Source organism: Mus musculus, chromosome 3 (genome assembly GCF_000001635.26).
Source record: "Mus musculus strain C57BL/6J chromosome 3, GRCm38.p6 C57BL/6J".
In the NCBI taxonomy this organism is placed as follows: Eukaryota; Metazoa; Chordata; class Mammalia; order Rodentia; family Muridae; genus Mus; species Mus musculus.
The window spans coordinates 54501964-54524473 of NC_000069.6; the positions used below are offsets into that span (position 1 = coordinate 54501964).

At 39.0% G+C, this 22510-nt stretch overlaps 1 long non-coding RNA gene across 3 annotated transcripts in view; it reads right to left on the minus strand.

The window, feature by feature from the left end:
- Gm31154 overlaps positions 1-22510 on the minus strand; it is a 46329-nt gene that overhangs the window by 13401 nt on the left and 10418 nt on the right. For 2 of the 3 annotated variants that reach the window (XR_001783838.1, XR_867292.1), the window contains one exon: positions 4-70. This is a non-coding gene — a long non-coding RNA (predicted gene, 31154). Of the gene's footprint in view, positions 1-3; positions 71-5933; positions 6019-22510 lie in introns of those variants that run through there. The other variant, XR_375673.2, reaches the window with a different exon arrangement.

Sequence of the window (22510 nt, forward strand, 5' to 3'; positions counted from 1 at the left end):
CACAAGTACCCTATGGGTTGAACAATGAGCCTCCAAATGTTCTTAGCACATAAGATTTCTCCACCTCAGCCTGGAAACAAAGGAAGTTAGACTATGTGAGTGCTATTGTAACCAAACACAATAGGTTCGCTTCTTGGTGAATGCAAAGCAGAATGCACACACACCTGAAAACAATGAGGACAAAGGAATCCATCGAAGGGATTTTATTCAGGAAGCCTATACATGCTTGAGCAGGAAAATATATTAGAGGCAGGCACATCCCTGAGCGGACTAAAGTCATAGTTTCAGAAGTAAAGACGGTTGATATAATTTAGGGCATGCTTAGCTCAAGGTCAATGAGAATATGGTTAATAGGTTAATATGGCAAACAGAAATAACAGGGCATATGCTCGGCTTACATCATAAATATGGCGGACAGTACATCTCTAGGGGTATCCAACTTTTGTCATAAAGTTATAGCGCTATGAAAGAAGACATTCTGAAGTTGCATTAACAGAAGGGTTTACCCCACAAGCTACATGCCTCACTCAGAGACTAATACTATGTTGCAGCCATTTTGGAGAATAGGAATGTAACCACACAATGATGGCCAGGAGGGCACCACTACGGCAAAGGAAAAGGAAAATAAACAGAGCCACACATCAGCCAGGTACTAATGCATCCTTATCTTCCCAGAGCCTGTGTGTCTTCTAGATTTTTTTTTCTCATATTCCAGAAACCAGTCTTCCACATGTGAGGCTACATTCTTCAAAGAATGAAGTCAATGGCCTCATTGCCATAGCTGGAGGTCCTTACGGTTTTCTTTGTGTATTCTTGATTCCAGTGTGATTAATTGTTTGTGTGACTGTGGTATGCCAGTCTCATAGAAAACAGAAAATCTCATGAGGACACAGCACTGTAGCCCATCACTCTCCTCCCAGCACTCAGCAACATGCCAAATTTGTTAAATTAAAGGTTCTTAGGGGATGCTTTATAAAGGTTTAGAACAACACCCTAAAGATGTAAGGCAGTTGGGAGTCAGTAAAGATATCATGGCCTGTGCCTTTTAGGTTTGACTACATGTTGTGCCCATTATCATGGCAGAATGGGAGTTCCAAGCTCTGTCTCCATCATCACATCCCACAGAAGCATCTGGCCTCCTGTGTTCTTTAGAAGACACATGTGCACTGAGACAAACACCCAAGGAGTAATGGAAACCGTTCAAACCCCTTAGTTTGTCACGAGTATTTGCAAATGTGCTGTATCCCTCCCCTCCTCACTGACATGTCTAGCTACCTGAACAGGAGTATCAGGGTACACAGGACACAGCACACAGGCTGTAGCTGGAAATGGGTGGGGTGGCTTCTGACCTCTCTGACTTCAGTGGACTCCAGTTTAGTAAGTGTCTGAGAACGGCCAGGACATCTGTCCAATTTCTCTTTCCAGTAAAGTCAGAAGTCTTGACATGAAAACTCAGTCATGTTTCACTGAACTGGAATGAATGGTAGCCTCGGTGGGCCAGGAAAAAGAAAAAGTCTGGCTGGGGAGACTCTGGCTTCCAGCTCCATTACCTCCTGGGCAACAGCTGGGATGGAGAACAGTGCGGACTTGGGGTCAGCCTCAGGCAGACCAACACAGGTTTCAGATCAAATACAAACTCCCCTGATGTCCCTCCACAGATACCCTGTCACACGACTGGACCCCAATGTCTCTTAGGGAGTCATGCTTATTTGACCCAGTGGATTTACAAAAGCTCCTCTTGTGAGTCATGAAGATGTTTTATAAATGGTATGGAAAAATGCAGTTAACTTACTTTCAGTCATTCTTGGCCTGTGTTACAATAAATTGTTCTATTTTTTCCCTGAATTTTATTTCAATTAATATGGCTAGCCAAGGATTTCAAACTCAGGACTCTGTGTTCAGACACCAAAAGATATATATTCTATTTTCCAATGTCTAAATGTACCGAGATTAGTTTTGAAGAACAAAACCCTCCTCCCAGCCTTAAAATATAAATTTTCAATATATAATTTGCATTTAAAACTACATCTATGATACAATCAAGCATGTATATCTCTAAACCATGTGAATCTAACAAAATGGTATTTATGACTATTTTAGATTGACAAGAAACATGAATTGTAGGTACAAATACATATTAAAGCTAGCCATTGTGGGCCAGGTATGATTGAACAAATTTGCACTCTCAGTGCTTGGGGAGCGAATCAAGATTACAATAAGTCTAAGATCAGCCTATGCTACCTTCCAAGACACACGAACAAGGAGCTGGAGAGATGGCTCAGTGGGTAAGAGCACTGGCTGCTCCTCCAGAGGATCAGGGATCAGTTTCCAGCCCCCAAATTGGCTGCTCACAATTATCTGTAACACTGGTTCCAGAAGATCTGACCACGTCAGGCCCCAGGCTCACATGTGGTACACAGATATAATACAGGCAAAAACACCCACACACATAAAAATTAAATCAATCCTAAAAGGAAAAACGATACCTAGTCAATGGTGACATAATGGTCTTGGTGTTTGGGACACTGTGGGTGGCTCTGACATGGGACAGTGTGGGCGGCTCTGATGAGACTGAGCTGGGCAAGCAAGTGCTCCCCTTATTTAGTGAGTTTTTTTTCATCATGACAGAATATTTGCACACTTTATAGGTACAGTATTGATCAATCAGTGCATCTCCACTGTACAAAAGAATTCAGTAAGGGGGGTGTCTCTTTGATCACTTGTCATTTCCACATGTTAGAAAATCTCACATCTTCATTTCTGGTCACTTGAAATTCATCATATACCATAGTGCTAAAGAACCCAAACTGACCCCTCTCTCAACTGTATGTTAATACCTTTATTGATCTTGCCAGTCCACCGCTGCCCCTCCCAGTATCTAAGAGCACTGTGTCATTCAACTGTTCCACAGGACCAGCTCTTCCCACACTGAGGACATGTGGCACTAACTTAATTCATTTAGGTCATTTTAGTAAAATGGAATATATAATTACAACATAGATACATAAACTCTGTAGACGGTACTTTCATTGGGTAGGATTCTGCAAATTGAGCAAGACTCACAGCACTTTAGCTACTAGATAAAAATCTGTTAAATGGATGAACGGATGCATTCTTTAGTAAGTCCACGAAGGTGGCAGTTAGAGGTCTGTGGTGGATAACTATCTGCAGATCCAAGCAACTGCATTTGGGGAGTTCAGCTGTACCTCCTTGCAAAAGATCACCCCATACTTCCTCTTAGAGGGGTGGGGAGAGTTACAAGACATTTGAGTACCCAGCCTCCCCACCACTGATTGTATGCAACTCTTTCTTAATCACATATGGCTTCAGGGAGGAGCTATAGACTGGGAAAGACGAGGAGAGGGGGCTCCATCTATGCAGCTATGGAAGAGCCCTTGCCCCTACTGGGTAAAGGCTTTCCTGGTGCAGCCTATTGTAGGAGGAGCACCCATACTCATTAAGTAACCCTCACTATGCTCTGTAAGGAAGATCAATAAACTCATTAGTTTCCTAGAGTGGAACAAGGAATCTCATTTGGGCAAGATTGTGCCTCAGTTTGTCGATGAGCCCTTAGGGGTTGGGGTAGACATTGGTATGTATCCCCATGGGAAGGAATTTTAACAACACAATCTGGTCTTTCAGGCTTAAGTCAGGAACCAATGCTGCTTGTGCGCATACGTTGAAATCAAGATCTGTCTAAATCTTAGTTCCAAAAATCAACTCCCTTCCTTGCCAACTATTGCATGCTTTCTGAGAAAAGCACACTGTCTGCCTTGGGTCTGGGCAGGCTTACGATGGGTTAATGACTTCTCCAGCTTTAAGAATCTGGTTTGTAGTATCTTCCTGACTATGGCTGAGGAATGATTTTTTTTTCATGGAAAGTATAATTCCTTGACAAAAGTTACAAAAAGCTTTAGTTTCTTTGTATGGCCTGCTCTGAAATTCACCCTCAGCATGTTCAAAATGGGTTATTTATGTCATTCACTTTAGAGATGCATCATTTCAAAAAGACATCTTTCAAAGCAACTATATCTGATTTCTAAGGTATACTTGAATATCTAGGGTCCCACTCAACCCTTTCCATATGTTCTTATGCTCTCCCAGGAAGGGCTACAACTATTACCATCCTTTAAAATATAAGAAGCCCCTGTGGTGGTGAGACTCATTCTGAAATTGTTCTTCCTTCCAGAAGAGGTTTTAGAGTATCCTGCTTTCGGAAAACTAGCTGCTAACAAAAATAAATTTCCAGCTGAACCTGGTAGTGCATGTCTGTGATCCCGGCACTCAAGAACTAAAGCAAGAGGGTTGCAAGTCAGAAGCCAACCTAAGATTATACACAGCATGAGATCTTGTCTTTAGAATAAACAAATATACATAATTTCTCTGAAAAGATGTACAGGATCCTATATGAAATTACTTTGATTTTTATAAATGGTGGTCCATTAAGGGACAATTTCTTCGTAAAATCACTGTAGAATTTCTTGTTGCCATTTCTAATCTTGGATTTTTCTGTAACAATCAATGCTACTTGTCTAAGCACACTTGTAAAGGAAGGCTTCATCATATTACTCTCTTCAGCCGTAAGTAACACAGCCAGAACTGAGAAGTTATCTTGTAATAAATCAATATTCATCTTAATATAAAGGTGTATTGTGATTTAATGGAGCTGGTAAGATGGTTTGGTGGATGAATGGGCTTGCCATTGATCCTGATGACCTGAGTTTCATCCCCAGGATGACATGGGGAAAAGAGAGGACCTACTCTTACCAAGTTGTCCTCTGACTTCTATGTGCACACTGTGGCTTGCATCCCAACACACACACACACACAATGTAATTTTGAGATATTTTGTGATATTTATGCACTATCACTAGGATATATTACACCTATTTATATTTTTATTTTAATTTGCAGAAATTGTCAATAAAAGTTAGTGGAGGGACAGATATTTTATACACATATTTCACAACCTTTTATGATGGGTTTAAACCCCCCCCCCTCACAAACATACACATTCTCTCTCTCTCTCTCTCTCTCTCTCTCTCTCTCTCTCTCTCTCTCTCTCTCTCAAATAAACAGACGTGAACACAGCAGAAGTGATCTAGACCATCCCTTGAGTCTGAGAATAAGAGTCTTCCATCCACATCTCTAATGCTGAGAAACCAGGAAATGAAAGATATATCACTGGTCTCACAGGGCAGACTTCTAGCATCTGTACCATTCAAATTGTTTACTAATAAACACAGATATTCATATGTGTCTGTCTTGACTTTATAAAGGAACCAAAAATTCAACCTGGGTACATCAGATCTGCCCTATATTGATTACATCAAGGGAATAATATTGCCACTGTTAGACACAGCACTAAGATACATTTATGCCCCCAGTTTCCATGCTGGTTGATGTAAATAGGCATGAGCTACAAAACACAGTCATGTTGTATTTAGTCCCCACTGGTTTAGAAAGCCAATTCTCTGAGAAGTCCAGTTCCTAAGGGGATCTCAATTGCAAATGCTTTAATTTAGATTAATTTAAAATCGTCCGTTGATTTTAAAATTCTTTTCTAATTGATGAAAATAATATGTATCATATGTTGATTTTAAATGTCTCAGCTAGATTTTTTTATAATAGGTTCTGATATTTAAAGAACACCTAGACCTCTCCCTCCTACCACCTGCCACTCACTCCTGCTCTCAGTCTATTCAGTCAACACTAAGTGGTGGACTCTGTGGGAGCTGTCAGCGCACCTTGTGTAGACATGACCTTGGCCCTCAAAGGCCCTTTGACACAGAAAAGTGGAACAAAAGCAGAGGGAAACTGTCCCTTTGTTGGAAGCAAACAGCACTGTGTTTTGTTTCAGAGTTACTGAAGAAGCCTAGGGAATTTGGCAATGTGAACAGGACACATTGATTTTCTGATTTCATAATACTTACTCCATGCTCCTTCTCTTTGCCTTTTTCAGCTGAACTTTTTGACTAAGTCCCTTTAATGACCTAGTCCCCCTTACATCTACAGATAGTTCCTTTGCATTATTCACATCCTGTAAAATAGAAAAACAGATGGCAAAGGAAATGATAAGTACCAACAACTGATTTCTTCGTGGTTATAAGCTACAGTATTAGAAAGTTATAAGTAGAAGTTTGTCTCTGTTTAGAAAATTATAAGTAGAAGTTTATCTCTGTTTATTAAAATATGAAAATATTATGGTTTATGTGTGTATGACCTAATTCATACTACATATATCTTATAACATAAATATATAATATACATCACACCTATGTAGCATATACGTAAGCCATTGACCACTATCACTCTAAACAAACTATATATGACAACTCTGTGGCTTCTGCAAATATACAAATCAATCATTGACAGAATAACCCTTACCAACGATCAGCACCTATCACTAAAAATGTCTCTGTGGGAAAGATGCAACGAATGCCTTCCCAATCAAAGTCCTTAAGAGAGACCAAGGTACGATGCTACCAAGATTCATGTAGGAAACCAGTGAGATTCACTTACAGAACGAGGGGTGATGGTTAAATGCAAGAGAGGATGCCTTAAAGCAACCTCACTAGAATGTCTTCAACCAGTAGGAATGATCCTCTACCCATGGCTGCATAGATGGCACCCTCCCTCCGAGAGTCCCTCCCTACCTATGGCCTTCCTTCCCTAGACCATAAGACCACATGCAAAATTGCAAATAGCTCACTGGGAGAGCTGCCTGGGTACTCAGGAGGGGGGCTCATGCTCCTTACTAGTCCTCTCCTTCCAAGAGGGAATTTCAAAATCCAACAAGTCCAAGTCCAATTGTGATGACCTCTGTTGATCAGGACCAGCTAGAGCCCTAAGATGGCAGCAGTTTGTAATAAAATAATGGAAACATGTGAATCATTCAAGCTACATAATGCAAAAATAAATAAATAAATAAAGATTTCATTAGGTTCTTTCATATAAAGTCTTATATAGTCATGATTTTTGGAGGGTTTTTTTCTGGTTTCTGGTTTCTGGTTTCGTTTCTTCACATAAAAATGATATTATATGCAATATTCCAATTCAGTGACAGACTATTTGTAGTCCCAGAACCCGAATACATACCAAAATCTGTTCCAAGATTAACTGAAGCCCATAAATCATGTCGACAAACACTCAAACAGACAACAGAAATTGGAAAGAAAAGGTCAAAATGCTTAAAGAATGTTTTTTTAACACCCACACACTCTGCATGACATACGAAGCTTTGAGTCCAATATGAATACTGCCCATCAACAATAGGGATGTAGCGGGGACTAAGGACTCAAATGCCTCAGAATATGAAGGATATATCATTCCACCCACCATGCTTGGAGAACAAATATTCAGCAGAAGCAAGTTGATTAGCTAAGTAGCATGCTCATTAAATCTCTTCCCTTTGGAACAATCTCACAACAACATTTTAACATAACATAATTTCAACATATTTTGAGACATAAAATACCACTATAACCTCTAAAAATCTCTGTCACGACCAAGAGCCAAGTACCTACAACTTCAAGTATTTAACTTGAAGCAGTTAAAGAAATCTGAATTTCTGACTTAATTTCAGCCCCTCTGGCAAGAAATCATCTAAAAAGAAGTTAAGAGACTTATGCAAGTTGAATAACCATTTAAGTACATTTGACATATTTTCCACTGTAAAATATACTAATGAATATTTAATCTGAATGTATATTTTTATATCCCAGACAAGATTTCAAACATTCCTGAAGAAAAATCATCACATAATCCAATATGCGAGACACCACAATGTAATTCAGAATGTCCTCTTGTACTTATTTTTAAAGTAATTTTGACTCTTGCAGTTTTCATTGCTTAAGAAACAGTCATGAAATTACATTATATAAATGGCCCAAATGGCTGAAAAGTTAAGAGTGCTTCACTCAAGAAGGAAATTTCATTTGTTAATGTAACATCAATCCTAAAACAACGTGAAATAACTTAGAATTGAGTTCAGCTCAGTTTGCTGGATTTAAAGGGTAATTTCATGTCTGTGCTTCCTAGTTAAAGCTTCCTAGACAGTAAAACAAAGATGGAGACTGTCGTGCTCACACAAACATGTTGAAGGAAAATGGTTGATTCCAATAGAGTTGATAAATCATTTTCCCTGACTCTTGAAGTAAGTAGCACATTCCATCCAGGGTGGGTCGGTAAGGAACCTGAACTCATTGGCTAATGAGAGTTAGGACAAGAAACAGGAAGTATGGAGGAGGGATTAGAGCACCATGGGTAATGCCTGCAGCATTCCAGATTTAGAAATTAAATATGAATCGTTGGAATTACTGGACTTTCCAGTAATGAAAATGTACTGCTTAGAAACATATTGTGTTGACTTTGAATCAAGGCTACATATCATTGGCTCTTGCTAACATCACCTCTGGATTATCTACATAAATCACTTCTTTTTTTTTATTCATTGGTAATTCCATACATGGATATAACATATTTAGATCATATCTATTCCCTACTACCCTTCAATTCCTCCCAAACCTCCTCCATTCCCTTACCAACATCATGTTCTCTCCCTTTTGATTTTAAAACCACTGAGTCCATTAGTGCTCCCTTGTATGCACATGGGTGTCAGGCCACCAGCTCTGTCCATCTACCCTGGCTGTAGATGACCCTAACAAAACCTTAGTCCAAGACCCTTTCTCACTCTCTAAAAGCAACTCAGCAGTTTTCAGCACACTGGAGTTAGTTAATAAATGGCTCCTTTCCCTTTCAACCCGTTTCTCATCTCTGGTAGAATTATTATTATATTACGGTGTCTCTCATTTTCTGGATCCATTTATCCAGATACTTGGACACTGGTCTCTGGCTACTCACTCTGGTTTCCAACCACTTCCATCAGCTTTCTGAGTCCTCTCTGGAGATATCCAGTAATGAGTTCTTCAGAATTAAACATAGATTGCCCCTTCCTTCCTGGTAAGGAAATTGTTTACTTGATGACTACAAAAAAAATCATCTCTGTTAAAGGAATAGAGTTATTTTCCAAGGAATTTATAATGAATAACATTTAAGACCACATTTAGTCTGGTTTCTCATCCTTTCATCTTCTAGTCTGGATGAGTCACGAGAGAAGAACAAAATGTGTCCTCTACTAACATGTGCACACAATTCCTTCCAAGTGAGCATGGCCTAGATTTCAGGTGGCAGGGTGACCAACTGATACAGTGGAGAAAAAAAAATTGTTAAACTACAACATTTCATTATTCTGACTGTAACATACAGACTTTTCAAATCAAATGAAAATGTTCAATAATAATAAACGAATGCAACCACAGATCACAATTTGCTCTTTGTGCACAACAATGAAGCCATCACTACCTTAGTGTCTTTCGCTGAACCTGTAATACAGTACTCTGACAAATGTAATTTAGTGGAGAAAAGACGTAGTAAGGAAGTCAGAGCAGCAGGAACTTGAAGCAGTTGGTCATATCGTAAGTACATTCAAGAATCATGATGAATGGTTGCTGCTGCTCAGCTCTCCTTTTCACTTATACAGTCTCAGGTCCTAGCCAGGGAATGGCACCACCCATAGTGGACGTGTCTTCCCATCTCAATTAATGCAATCAAGACAAACGTTTGCAGGCACACCTCGAGGCCTCTCTCCTCAGGTGTGTGTTGTCTCATTTCAACCACTCACTCTAAGGTCACAACCAGGAGCTTATCAATCTCAAATTACCATTCTGGTCCTTGATCTCCATTCTCCTCCTTATATCTCCACCTCCAGCATCTTTTCATCTATACTCACACTGCTGATAACATTACTTTCTGTTTCTGTGGGGAAAAAATATAAATGATTTTTCATTCCCTTCATCATTAAAATGTTAATCACGTCATGTCATTTCTGTGGCTAGAATACACTTTCCCATGATTCCACTTTGAGAACACACAAAACACAAGTCTAACAATGGCCCAAGATGGATTTGAAGAAGGAGCTTCAGATTGAAAACTGTTCAGATGATATTGAAGCTAAGAATATGGAAAGTACAGCGGCTCCTGCCTACTAGGATCTGACATCTTTAGACTCTGAGCTTTTTGGCCTCTTATTTGTATTTCTTGGTTCAACCAACCATGGCTATGTAAAGTTGATTCTTGTGTCTATCTCCACATCTCTCACTCAAGTATTTTTTCACTACTGTTCTCTTTGCCTTGAATATTCTTCTCAGGGTTGGGGATTTAGCTCAGTGGTAAAGCACTTGCCTAGCACTTTCAAGGCCCTGGTTTGGCCCTCAGCTCCAGGGGTCTGCCTGCCATACAGTGTAGTGCTCCATATGGTGGAGTACTATGCTTAATAATGTGAAAAAATGAGCTGAGCACAGCATTCACCATCCCCTGGTTATTGACTGCAGATGCACTATGACCAGCTGCTTCAGGCTACCATGACTCCCACACCAAGACGGTTGTACCTTTGAACTATGAGCCAGAACAAATGCTTTCTCCTTTGACTTGCTCTTGTTGGAGTGGGGGACAAGTAGCTAATACAAGACATATTCAAGAACCATAACAGAAACATATTTCCAGTCTAGTCTTCAAGTCATTCCCAAAATAAGCTATAAAATTATGGCATGTTCAAGCATCTGTAAATAGACATTGTTCTCATGGACAGGATAGTCACAATAAAATAGATGCCGTGTGTGTGTGTGTGTGTGTGTGTGTGTGTGTGTGTGTGTGTCTAAGGATAAATGAATAAAGACATTTTCCTGTGAATGTAAGACCTTCATGAGCTGGGAAAGACCGTCCAACAGTGAAGGTTTTACTTAGATTAAGAATCCAATCTTTATAATTCACACCACATTTCTCAGTCCCCAAGTTGTCATACGCACCACTCAAATATTTTTACCAGATTGAACAAATTTGAGCCCAGAGATAAACAAGAAATAACTTTATAGCCCACAACACTTAGACAATTCTTCCTAGTGGATTAAAGGTGAGTTAAAGGGACAAACAAATGTTCCCTCTCTACATTAGCCTAAATTTAACAAATGAAGTCTCTGATATCTAATTCTTACAGACTGTGTAATTTTTTTATTAAATATGTAACACCTACTCAGTAAACATTTCAGGGTGCCGTTCAAAGCCGCTTAACATAACATGGTCTCTATTTCCTACAGAAGCTTACTTTTGTCTTTAATATTTGTTTCAACATGTAACTAAATATAAATATGTTCGGTTCCTAATAACACCCCTCAAATTGTTTGGACCAGCACAAATATCTCTCTTCATGAGTGTTTAGAAATGATTAAAAATTGATTTTCCAGAATTTGAACTACAAGACATAACTTTTTTCTACTCTTGGGGAACTATTACACAAATACTAGGGAAAATTTACTAAAGTCAGTTTACTTGTATTTCAAAAGAATGTTGGTAGCAGAAAACCAAAGTATTGTTTAGTGAGAAACACATTCTGCCAATATCACCAAAATATTACCAATATTTCTATACAAGGAAATAATTTATTCTGATAAACATTTACCATTTAACAAATATCAGAGCTATGACACTGATTAGGGAAGGGACTAATGTAAGAAGTTTCAACAGTGCTTATCAGTTGATGACTGTCTGCTGAGTACTACGATGCGAACATGTAGAGATGAAAGATGGGTTCATCATCCTAGCAGATAAGCTTGAAATTATAAAAGAAATGTTGGGATAAACCAAACCCACCTTGAACATGAGCATGAATCAACCACTCAGTGAAGGCACCTACCAAGACCTAAACTTTCCCAAGCTGAATTGTGAAAATGCAGTTATATTTATCCAGGTAATGAATGGAGATACTTGTCAGAATAAAACACTTAAAATGATGACAAAAGGGAGCTCAGAGATGAATGTTTGCGCAACTGCCAGGAGCTCAATGAGCCGGAAGCACAGATTTACGGGAAAGCATAAAAAATAATGTGGCTGAACATTCCATCACACACTTGGTTATATGAACCTCGAGTGTCATGGCAAAGGAACCAGAGCTTTGAATTTCACTTCAGGAATTATGAAAATGAATGTGGAAATCCCAGTGGGTGTCCTCATCCCTATTTCTACAAGAACCTTGGTTCTAGAGGATCACATTAAAATCAGTTAGAACAGTTATATAGTCAACATGAGTGTTCAAGGGCCCAACCTAAGCTGGTTGACTAGAGTGTTACAGAAATGCTCTTGATTTTCTTTCTCTTCATGTTTCCCACTATAAAACTGCAAGAAGTATTGGGAAAAAGCTTCAACTCTCCTCTGTACCATGGCTCCACCCACCTGCTCACTCTTGTCTTCCAAAGAAGAGAATGATGTAGTTAAAGACACAAAGAAAGCCCTCAACACCATTTCAGTCTTGGCTTTTGAGGAATAGATCTATCCCAAGATGAACTTGCTACCTTCCTTCTACCTGGAGTGGTGAAGACCACAGTTCATGGCAGGAACAGTGTCACTCAGCTGACATCTCAACTCTAGGAGGTTGCAAGTTTAAAGCCTGACGAAAATATGTTATGATGTGATATAAGAGAGATGAGGGGAAAGAGAAGAAAAATAAGGATCCTGACTGTTGCAGATCAGAGTTCCAAGTCTTCTTTCATGACAGATATTGACAGGCCCACATCTGGCCCAAAGTGTGTCACCAGGTGCCATTTCCAGTTATGTACACTAAAAGGTACACACGATCTTTCGGGTGAGGTCATGAGTCAGACCTGAGTGGTGAATTAGGAAGACTTGTTTTGACTGCAGAACCCTGCTTCACTCTGCATTACATTTTTACCCATAGGAAAGAGAGCATCTTCATCTTTATAAGAACACCAGGGCTGAGTATTGGTTCGTCCCTAACTAGAGAAGAACTCACAACAACACCCAGAAGAGAAAGTCCATGGGATTATATAGATGGCTAAAGCTGGGTATATTTTTCAAAGATTTATTTTATGTTTTATGTGTATGAGTATTTCCCCTTCATGTAGATATATGCACCACATGTATGTAGTGCCTGTGGATGCCAGCAGGAGGCATCAGATTGTTTGGAACGGGAAGTATAGATAAGTATAAATTGCCATGTGAGTGCTCGGAACGAAACCCAAGTCTCAGCAAGAGCAGTAAGTACTCACAACAGCTGAGCCATCTTTCAGGCCCTAAAGAGAGTCAAAGGTGACCCAGTCTCTCAACATCACTACCATGTCTATTTGCAGAGAGTTCAAACTCAACAAAAAGGCTATTAATGGCTCCAGCTAGAAAAAGAAATTTCCTCTAACAAGGAATGTTTGGTCAAAGTGGATGCAGGCAGAAATAGCTGGTAGTGCCAGGACACTCATTCTCAGCCCAAGGTACCAACAGAGGGCAAGAAGTGCCTCTTCCAGTCTTGTTTTTGTCCACCATTCATCTGCAGCCTGCTAGTGGTACCCTGATCACACCACAAGGACCAGACGTCCCCACAGGTGGGCTAAAATGTGGCATCTTTTCAAATTAGAAATTCACCCAAAGTGACTCATATTTCTAAGAAAAGTAATGTTAAGGCATTAAATGACACAGGACACACAGAAAGTATTTGTTATTTAAAGCAAAATTGGGTGAGTGTCATTGGCCTCTCCCACTAAACCTGGATGTATAAGGCAGCCCATTTCTCCCTTTTCACCACAAGGATTTGAAATCCTGGACCTAAAAGCCAATATTCCATCATCCTTTGATTAATACTTTTCTAGCTCCCTCTGGGCCTATGTTCTCATGCTGTGGAATTCAAAACTAGTCAAATAAAATTTGTGCTATAAATTGCAGATTTCTCTGATAGCTCGCTGACTTCATTGCTTTTTCATTTGTTTGTTTCTAATAACATGGAAAATTAAGGAAAATATCATAAAATATATGAAGACATCAGTAATGCATTTTGGTAAAAATTGGGACTTCATTATGTTATCCTGATTCATCACAAATAATAAAACTTTTAATGTAAAAAAAATTCTATAGGCCTGGATAAAAACAGAAACAAAATATCTTCAATATATTTATATATTAATAACAACACTCAAATTTTGATTATGATTTTTGGTCGAAAGACATTAACAAAGTCTACCACACTGTCATATAGCCTGAGTGTCATTTATTTTCTAGAGGTTTTCCTGAATACTTCTTGATGCTCATAACACACATACACACACACACACACACACACACACACACACACACTTCCACATAGTCTATTTTTCATGGTTTTTTACACATATAAACATTTTTTCAATTTATTGATGAGACAAAGTGATTTTTTTTACTTTAATTTCTTTAATTTCTCAATGAAGAAGCATCGCCAACTTGACACAAAGTTTCTCTATCAGCAAGGACCAAGTGAATGAATGAATAAATGAATGGTGATCAAATAGCATTCTCATCTATCAACCCATAGAAGAAAAGTCGTTTTCAGACAGCAAGTAAAAGTGTAGCTTCCTTTTAATGAGCAAGGATTCTACTTTTAAGAAGAGGAAAGAAATACACAACCAGAGAGAGCCATTACTCAAAATCTGTTCCTTAATTTAGATACACATATGCATGCACATGCATACACATAGAAAGAGAAATCTAATCCCATCTACACTGCCCATTAATCAAAGTTAATTGTGGGTGAAAAAGAAAACCATATAAATAGAAAGCCAAGACCATTATCAATCCTATTTTATATCCCTGAATACATTGTTCTTCATACTAGTTATTTCAGATAAAACAATTGTCAATCAAGATTTCTTGAAGTTTAGGCAGGGGTGTTTGAAGAGCGCATTTTAGTTGACATTCTTAGAGTAACCACATGCTTTTGTAGAAAAACACACATCCCACTTCCTAATAGTATACTCATATGTAAAACTCAATCCCAGACTGAAAAATACTCATTCCAGTAGATCCTGGGTGGAGACTGTTGAGTTTGCAACCTGAGTAAGTAGTAATAAATTACACCATTATCTGTATTGTTTTTTGTTTCTCGTGCGCACGCGAGTGCCTGCATGCCTGCGTGCGTGTGCGTATGCGTGTGCGTATGCGTGTGTGTGTGTGTGTGTGTGTGTGTGTGTGTGTGTGTGTGTGTAAGCAAGAGGACAGCATGTAACTCAGAGGACAACCTCAGGTGTCATCAGAAAGAGCACTGTCTGCCTCATTTGAGACAGCATCCCTCATTAGTCTGAAGCTTGCCAACTAGACCAGACTGACTATCTAGGCAGCTTCAAGGGTAATCTCATCTGTGTTTCCCCAGTACTGGAGATATGAACACACCACCAGCCTCGTGTTTTCATATGTATTCCAAGGGTTGAACTAGGGGCCTGCAAGACAAGCATGTGACTGACTGAGACATCTCTCTAGCCAAACTTTTGTCTTTAATTGATATATTTCAGACAGGTTGTTGGGCCTAGGTTCATAGGTCTGCCAGAGTCTAGTCTTTGACCCTAACGTAGTGTAATCTTACTCAAAACAAGCAACAAATTGTTACAACCTGGTTATCAGTTATTTAATAAAAAGGTCCTTGACTCTGGAACATTCGATAATGTCCTTATTTGCTGTGAACTTTAGCATCTGCCTCTTTATTCCCTGTAGGTCATGATGAAGCTCAATAGCATGAATCATACATACTAAGCACATTGTATTAATTTGACCCAGCGTGCTATTTCTTCACTTGGAAATTCACTCAACTTTTAATTTTCTGTGTGAAGCACAAAAGAACGACTCACTAGGGACGTGCTGTTCCAACTTTTCTTCTACTGACTTTTTGCCTCATTTGAAATGTCCAATATGCAGAAAAAAGACAGTAATTTGACAATCTAAATGATGGTATCTCTAACTCTGGAGGGACTTCATCCAGGTCCGAAATGAAGACATTGTGTTCCTTGTCAGTAACACTTCATCATGATGCTCAACAGGTCATTCAGACACCAGAGTGCTGCAAAGAGAGAAGTCTGCTGTGTTCCTTTCTTCTTCTATTTCATATAGAATAACCACCTGACTTAGGTTTCTATTACTGTGATAAAACACCATGACCAGAAAGAAAGAGTTCATTTAATTTTTTTTAATTTCTATATAACACTTCATCTCTGAGGGAAGCCAGAGAAGGAACTCAAGGCAGGAACCGGGAGGCAGGAACTGAAGCAAGAGGCCATGGAGGAACACCGCATGCTCCTCATGGCTTGTTCAGCCTGCTTTCTTGTACACACCAGGACTACATTCCCAGCATGGCACCACTCACAGTGGGCTGGGTCCTCCCCTAACAAGAATCCATTAATCAAGAGTCCATTAATCAAGAAAATGCCTCACATATTTGCCTACAGGCAATCTAATGGAGGTACTTTCTCAATTCATTTTCCTTTTCCCAGATAACTCTAGCTAATATCAAATTGACAAAAGACTAACTTGGAAACTACCCAAAGAAATTAGACCCGTGCTGCTCATAAATCTTTGGAAAGTTTAATCAGCTTTTTATAGCTGGAAGGATAAAGCCATACAAATATTATATGTGTATGGTTGTTCACATGTGTGTGCTCATATGTCTGCAGGCATACATGTGTCTGCATTCATGTGAAGGTTTATGGTTTAAGGTTTATGAGCATCTTCCTCAGTCACACTTTCTTCTGCTAAACACAGAACTGGCTAATTTGGCTAGTATATCTAGCCAGCTTGCCCCAGGGTTTCCCTGTCTCTATTTCCCAAGCAGTGGGATCATAAGTATGTTGCAAACCTCCCCCTGCCTCCCAGATTTCCTGTCACTGATGGAGATCCAAAATCAGTATTCACACTTGCATAGCTATTCTTGCAAAAACAGCATCAGTACTACATGGATGTGAATTTTCGGTGAGATTTTTCACACCAACTCTGAAAATATAAGAGAAACAGAGGCACAGAAAAGAGAACGACTTGGCAAGTCATCTGGAGTGGAACCTCCTTGGCATAACTGGCCTCCAACAAACAAAATCACAAAGAACATGTCAGAGCTGAAGCTGGCTTTGGAGATATTCCATATCTGCTCTTTCTTTGATGACACCATAAATAAAACTATCCAATGATCAACCACCACACAGTCTCTTAAAGAACACTTGGGGGACACATTCAACTTTTAGAACACCATGTCTCAGAGAAGCTGTTATAGTTGTGTATGTGATGCATAGTTTAGTTGGGTATAGAATTTCAGGTTACAAGGTTGCTTTCTATACTCAGCTTAGATCCTTTGCCCATAGTTTATATTACTTCTGTTCAGCAGTGTGAGCTATTTTGACTCCTGTCCTTTTGCTACATGTATGTTGTTTGTGGTCTCCTTGCAAGGCTTTAAAATATCTTTCTCTTAGGTGTGTGTGTGTGTGTGTGTGTGTGTGTGTGTGTGTGTGTATTGGTTTTTACTTATATGTTTGTTTGTTTACAATGGTCAGGTTCCTTTACTGTGCTGGGTTCTTTGTAGGTCTCTCTATCTAAAACTCATGTGGTACTACATGGAATCATCTAGTGTGTACCTATGTTTTTCTTTTCTCTAACCACAACCTCTCTCTTGATAATATGATTTGTCAGATGTTAGCCTCCAAGGTTGATCATCTGCTTGCTTAATTCTTTTCCTCAGGTTGTATGTACTTATCTTCTTGTTTTTGTTACTGGGATAATTCATCAGTGTCTTCCAAACTTTACAAATGATTTTTATCCTTGCTGTATGTAACCTTTTATTTTCCACAAGCTCTTTCTTTTACTCTGTGTGGGGATAGTTTCCAAGTTAGTCTTTTGTCAATTTGATATTAGCTAGAATTATCTGGGAAGATAAGAATGAATTGAGAAAATATGTCCATTAGATGGCCTGTAGGCAAATACGTGAGGCAATTTCTTGATTAATGGACTCTTGATTAATGGATTCTCATTAGGGAAGGTCCCAGCCCACTGTGGGTGGTCTCTTCATCAGAAAACATCTACCCAAACTCCTAGTGGGTACTTGCCAGCTCAGACTGTAATAAACTATGTATGGACTATTTTTCCTAGATATGCATGCTGAGAAAAATATTATTTGTGAACTCCACACAGAGATTAACATCAAGAATTAATGGTAAAACAGATCAATTATAAGAATATAATAAAAATTATGTAAATGTAGTCTCTCTGAATATTTTTAAGCTATACTGAATAGAGTTTACCACAGTTAACTGAAATTACAAATATCCAAATTTTAAGCAAATGTTATTATGTTTTCTTTTTTAGTTTTCTAATGCCCTGGTTTATTTATTTACTTTATCTGTCTAAGAACACTAATATATTGGGGGGTTTTGTTTTTTTCTTTATGTTTCTTTTTTTAAATGCCTTTTTCCTTCTCTGTGTTTAGTCAATTTGATTATATGATTGAATCACTCTATATACTTTTAATGTTTATCTTGGCTACTTCTTTTATCCTATGTATTCTTTAGTTTGTTCTCTTGATTGTAACAGGCCTCAGACCTTAGAGCACATCTATGATAAAAGTATGATTTGGGCTATAAAACTCATTGATATCAAAGTCCATAGGTCTGGGGAAGTCTCTACATGTAATAACCTTGCATTTTGGCTTCTGTAGTTTTGCTTCTGGATAACTGTTGTTGCTAAATGAAATAGGTAAGCCCAAGATTAGGGGAGGGGATGCTTAAAAGCTCACTCTGAGAAAGTCTTGGGGCTACACTGGGATTCCCAAACACCCAGTGTGGTGGCTGATTGGCTAATATATACTTTCTATTGGCTTAAACCCATGTCTAAGTCGTCATCTCTCATGGATACCCTACAACAGTATCCCAGAATTCTTGGTCATACTTGCCTCATTCTCAATGATGCTTGAATATAATATTTCACTAACCTTGTCCCTATTCCTGTCTTCAGCTTACCTTAGTCTATTGGTGATGCTTTATACTGTGTTCTTTGCTTGTTTGAGTGAGATTTTTTTTTCTTTTTTTATAATTTTTCAATTTCCTTAGGGGAGGAAGGGGGGCAGAAACAGGCCCTCCAGTTTATAGGGAGCAGAGGCTCTTCAGTTTTCCCATCTGATGATAGAATATTCAAGGAGCTCCAGGGTTTTGGGGAGATAGGTTTATCCCATGATTCTTCCACCTCTGAGCAACCATGCAACCCTTCATTCCTGTAGTTCTGCAAGCAACTCCAATAAACTCACTGGTTGACTAAGTTAAGAGATGTTAGAGAACTTAGTCAACCTGAACTCTGTCCCAAACTTGAGAAGTCATTTGCCCTCTGTAGCCCTTTTATTGAACTTAGGACATCTTGCTCTTGCTGTCTGTGGCTGTACAGAAAGACTCTATCTTTGCCTGGTGGCTTTCTGACCCTTGGAGCCTGGCTTGAGTCATCCATTGTCACTTACAGCTTAACTATAAGTAATAAATCTGCTTTACATTAAAATAAAAGAAAAAATCTAAAAATGACAATAGGTGTGGTTTTAAAAGAAGGCTTTCAATTCCACTTAAACTGGCAAGTTCTTTAGAGTTGTTTTGTTTTTTGGTTTGGTTTGGTTTGGTTTTTTTTTTAAGCAAATGAATGACATTCCAAGCTCAGAATGTCTCAGTCTGGTGGGCACTCTCCTAATCACTCAACTCTTCTTAGCCTCACCTCTTCCTTGTGCCACTTGGCATCTATGGTGTTCTTTTGTATTTTCTCAAAGGGCACACCCCTCAAGCCATCTCATGGGGATCTTGCCAGGACTGGCTTCCTGCAGACAGCAAGGATTTCTCCAAGGAAGCCACCTTCAATTCCATAGTCTCTATCTTCAACTAGCACTTCAAAATGGCTAGAAAACCCTTCCGCCCATCCCTTGTCACTCTTTCCCCCTGTTCCCAGACGCCACTCCAACTTTATCACCATTTGCAAGCATTGGATCCAATCTCAGGCTTCCTCAAACCAGCTTTTCTTCTTTCCTAATTAATTTATCAGATCTCTATGTTGGTCAGAATGTGAAGTATTCACGTCTTCTTCATATTTATGACTATTCCTTTTAGGAGATAAATTGATTTTTAAGTAAACAGTTGTGAAATTTTTAATGTGTGAATTTTTAATTTTTAATGAGTTAGTAGGGTTCAGCTGTGTTGTGTAACAAAGTATCATGGACTTTGGAATGGTGACAAGGAATACATAATTGAAATTTGCTCTCACGGTGCCAAAGGTTGAGAATCTAGAATTATGACCTGTGTGGGAGGTTTCTTGTGTGGACACTAGGAGGTTGCAGTTGGTCATCTTTCTCCCCGGCACATACATGGTACCCATCCACCCGTACAAGCAAAGCCTACATACATATAAAATAAAATTAAAATTTTAAATATTCAGTGTGAATACAATGCTATTGACACTGATATTCTAGTCCTCCCTGTACCCTGTATTAGAACAAGCTGATAAAGCAGCTTATGTTGTCCTCTACCTCATCATAGCTGTAAATAGCCATAACTATTCACTTTAAATTTTCAAATTCCCTCTTACCCTTGAGCTCCTAATGGGGGTTCTTTGTCTCTGAGAAACACATCCCAGGTCACAGGAACATTATCCCAGCACCCAAACGATGTCTCAGCTGGAACACAGTTCAGAGCAAACACTTCCTCCAACACCACAACAAAATAAGCTTCTCCAGGCAATCATCTTGACAGCTCTTCCTTAGCATCATCAGTCTCAAATCAATTGTGTTTACATCTTTATACACCACACGAGAGAACAGACGCCATGACATCATGGACACTATCATCTTTTCCATGATGGTGTCACAAGCGCAAAGGATGTGAGGCCATGAACATCTGCTGACAACTTAATTAACCAGGCTCCACTCACAGCCTTCTACCTGTTTTCAATCCTCCCAATATCCTGGGCTGTGGTTTTAAACCTCCAACACACTAGAAAGGAACGGCAACCTAGAAGACATGCCTGGCAGATGTGGTGGCTTGTGTCAGAAAGCCCAGCACTCCAGAGGAAGGTCAGGAGTTCAAAGTCACCTCTGGTTACACAGTAACTTTGTGACTAGGCTAGGATGCACAGAACCTTGGCTGAGAACAAAAGGTAGCAAGGAAAGGAAAAAAGGGGAACAAAGATTTACAATCTTCTCCTCAAAGCCAACACAAGTGATGCTTAACATGAACCAATATTTCACTAACCTGGTCCTTTCGGACTCCATATTACAGATCTTAACTTCATCTCAAATGAATCTGGAGGTGTGATATACTAGATACTAGTAAGTAAATTTAAGAACAGAAATCATATTTTTGTTGTTTGCAATCATTTGCATATTTTAAAATATACAATTAAAAGTTTTGAAATTGGCCACTGAATTCTAAAGCAAAGTAACACAGAACTGTATGCATTTGGAGTTAATAAGAAAAAAAAAATACAGGGTTGGTGAGATGGCTCTGCGGTTAAGAGCTCTGACTGCTCTTCCAGAGGTCCTAAGTTCAATTCCCAACAACTACATGGGATCTGTAATGGGATTGGATGCCCTCTTCTGGTATGTCTGAAGAGAGTGACATTGTATTCATATACATAAAATAAATAACTCTGAAGCCTTCTGCTCTGGGAAGGAGTGGAGCCAGAGTGAGCGGGGCCAGAGCAAGCTGGGTGGAGCAAGCAGGGCCAGAGCGAGAAGAAAAAATACAGTTCGTGTACTATGCTAGCATGCATGCAACTCTGCATGCAGTGCTCAGCATTGCACAAACCCCTCATGCTGGCAACATTTATAATCTCCACACTCATGAGGTAGTGGCAGGAAAATCTGAAGGTTAAGGCCATCCTCAGAGACATAGTAAGTTTGAGACCAGTCTGGGCTACACGAGAACCTGTTTTCTTAAACAAAATCTTCTTTAGTATATAGTACTTGTTAACTACATTTGAAACAGTTTAAGCACATTTCCTAGGCAAATCCAGCTATATTGACAATCCCAGAAAGCCTCTGATGTCAATCCAACAACTAAGAAAAATGTAATAAAGAAAATAGGACAAAGAAAAGTTATAAATAGTTATCAATCTATAATAATTTTCCATATTGACAAAATAACCCTCCATCCAGCAGTTGAGAATATCAAAGCACAATGTTTCTTAATAAAGCACACAATGAGCAGGGCTTGGGTCTAGCCATTCTTCCTTTGAGAATACACTAGAGACCGTTTCGACAATTATCTAATGAAAATATTAGACTAAATCATCTCTATTCCTGGTCAAAGAATACAATCCTAACATCTCATTGAAATATTTTTAAAATATCAAGATTCGGAAGCTGGAGAGATGGTTCTATAGTCTTCCAGAGAACCCAGGTTCAATTCTCGGCACCCAAACAGAAACTTACAACCATCTGTAAGTCCAGTTCCCAGGGATTCAATGCCCTTCTCCTGCCTCCATGTGTACTCTAGACACAACAGTGCACATACAGGCACAGGGGCAATTACTCATACACATAAAATAAAAATGGATACATCTTTAAAATATCAAAATGGTAAGTTTCAATGGATTGAAAATTTTCTGAACATAATATCTCATTTATAATAAAGAAAATTCAAAAGGATAT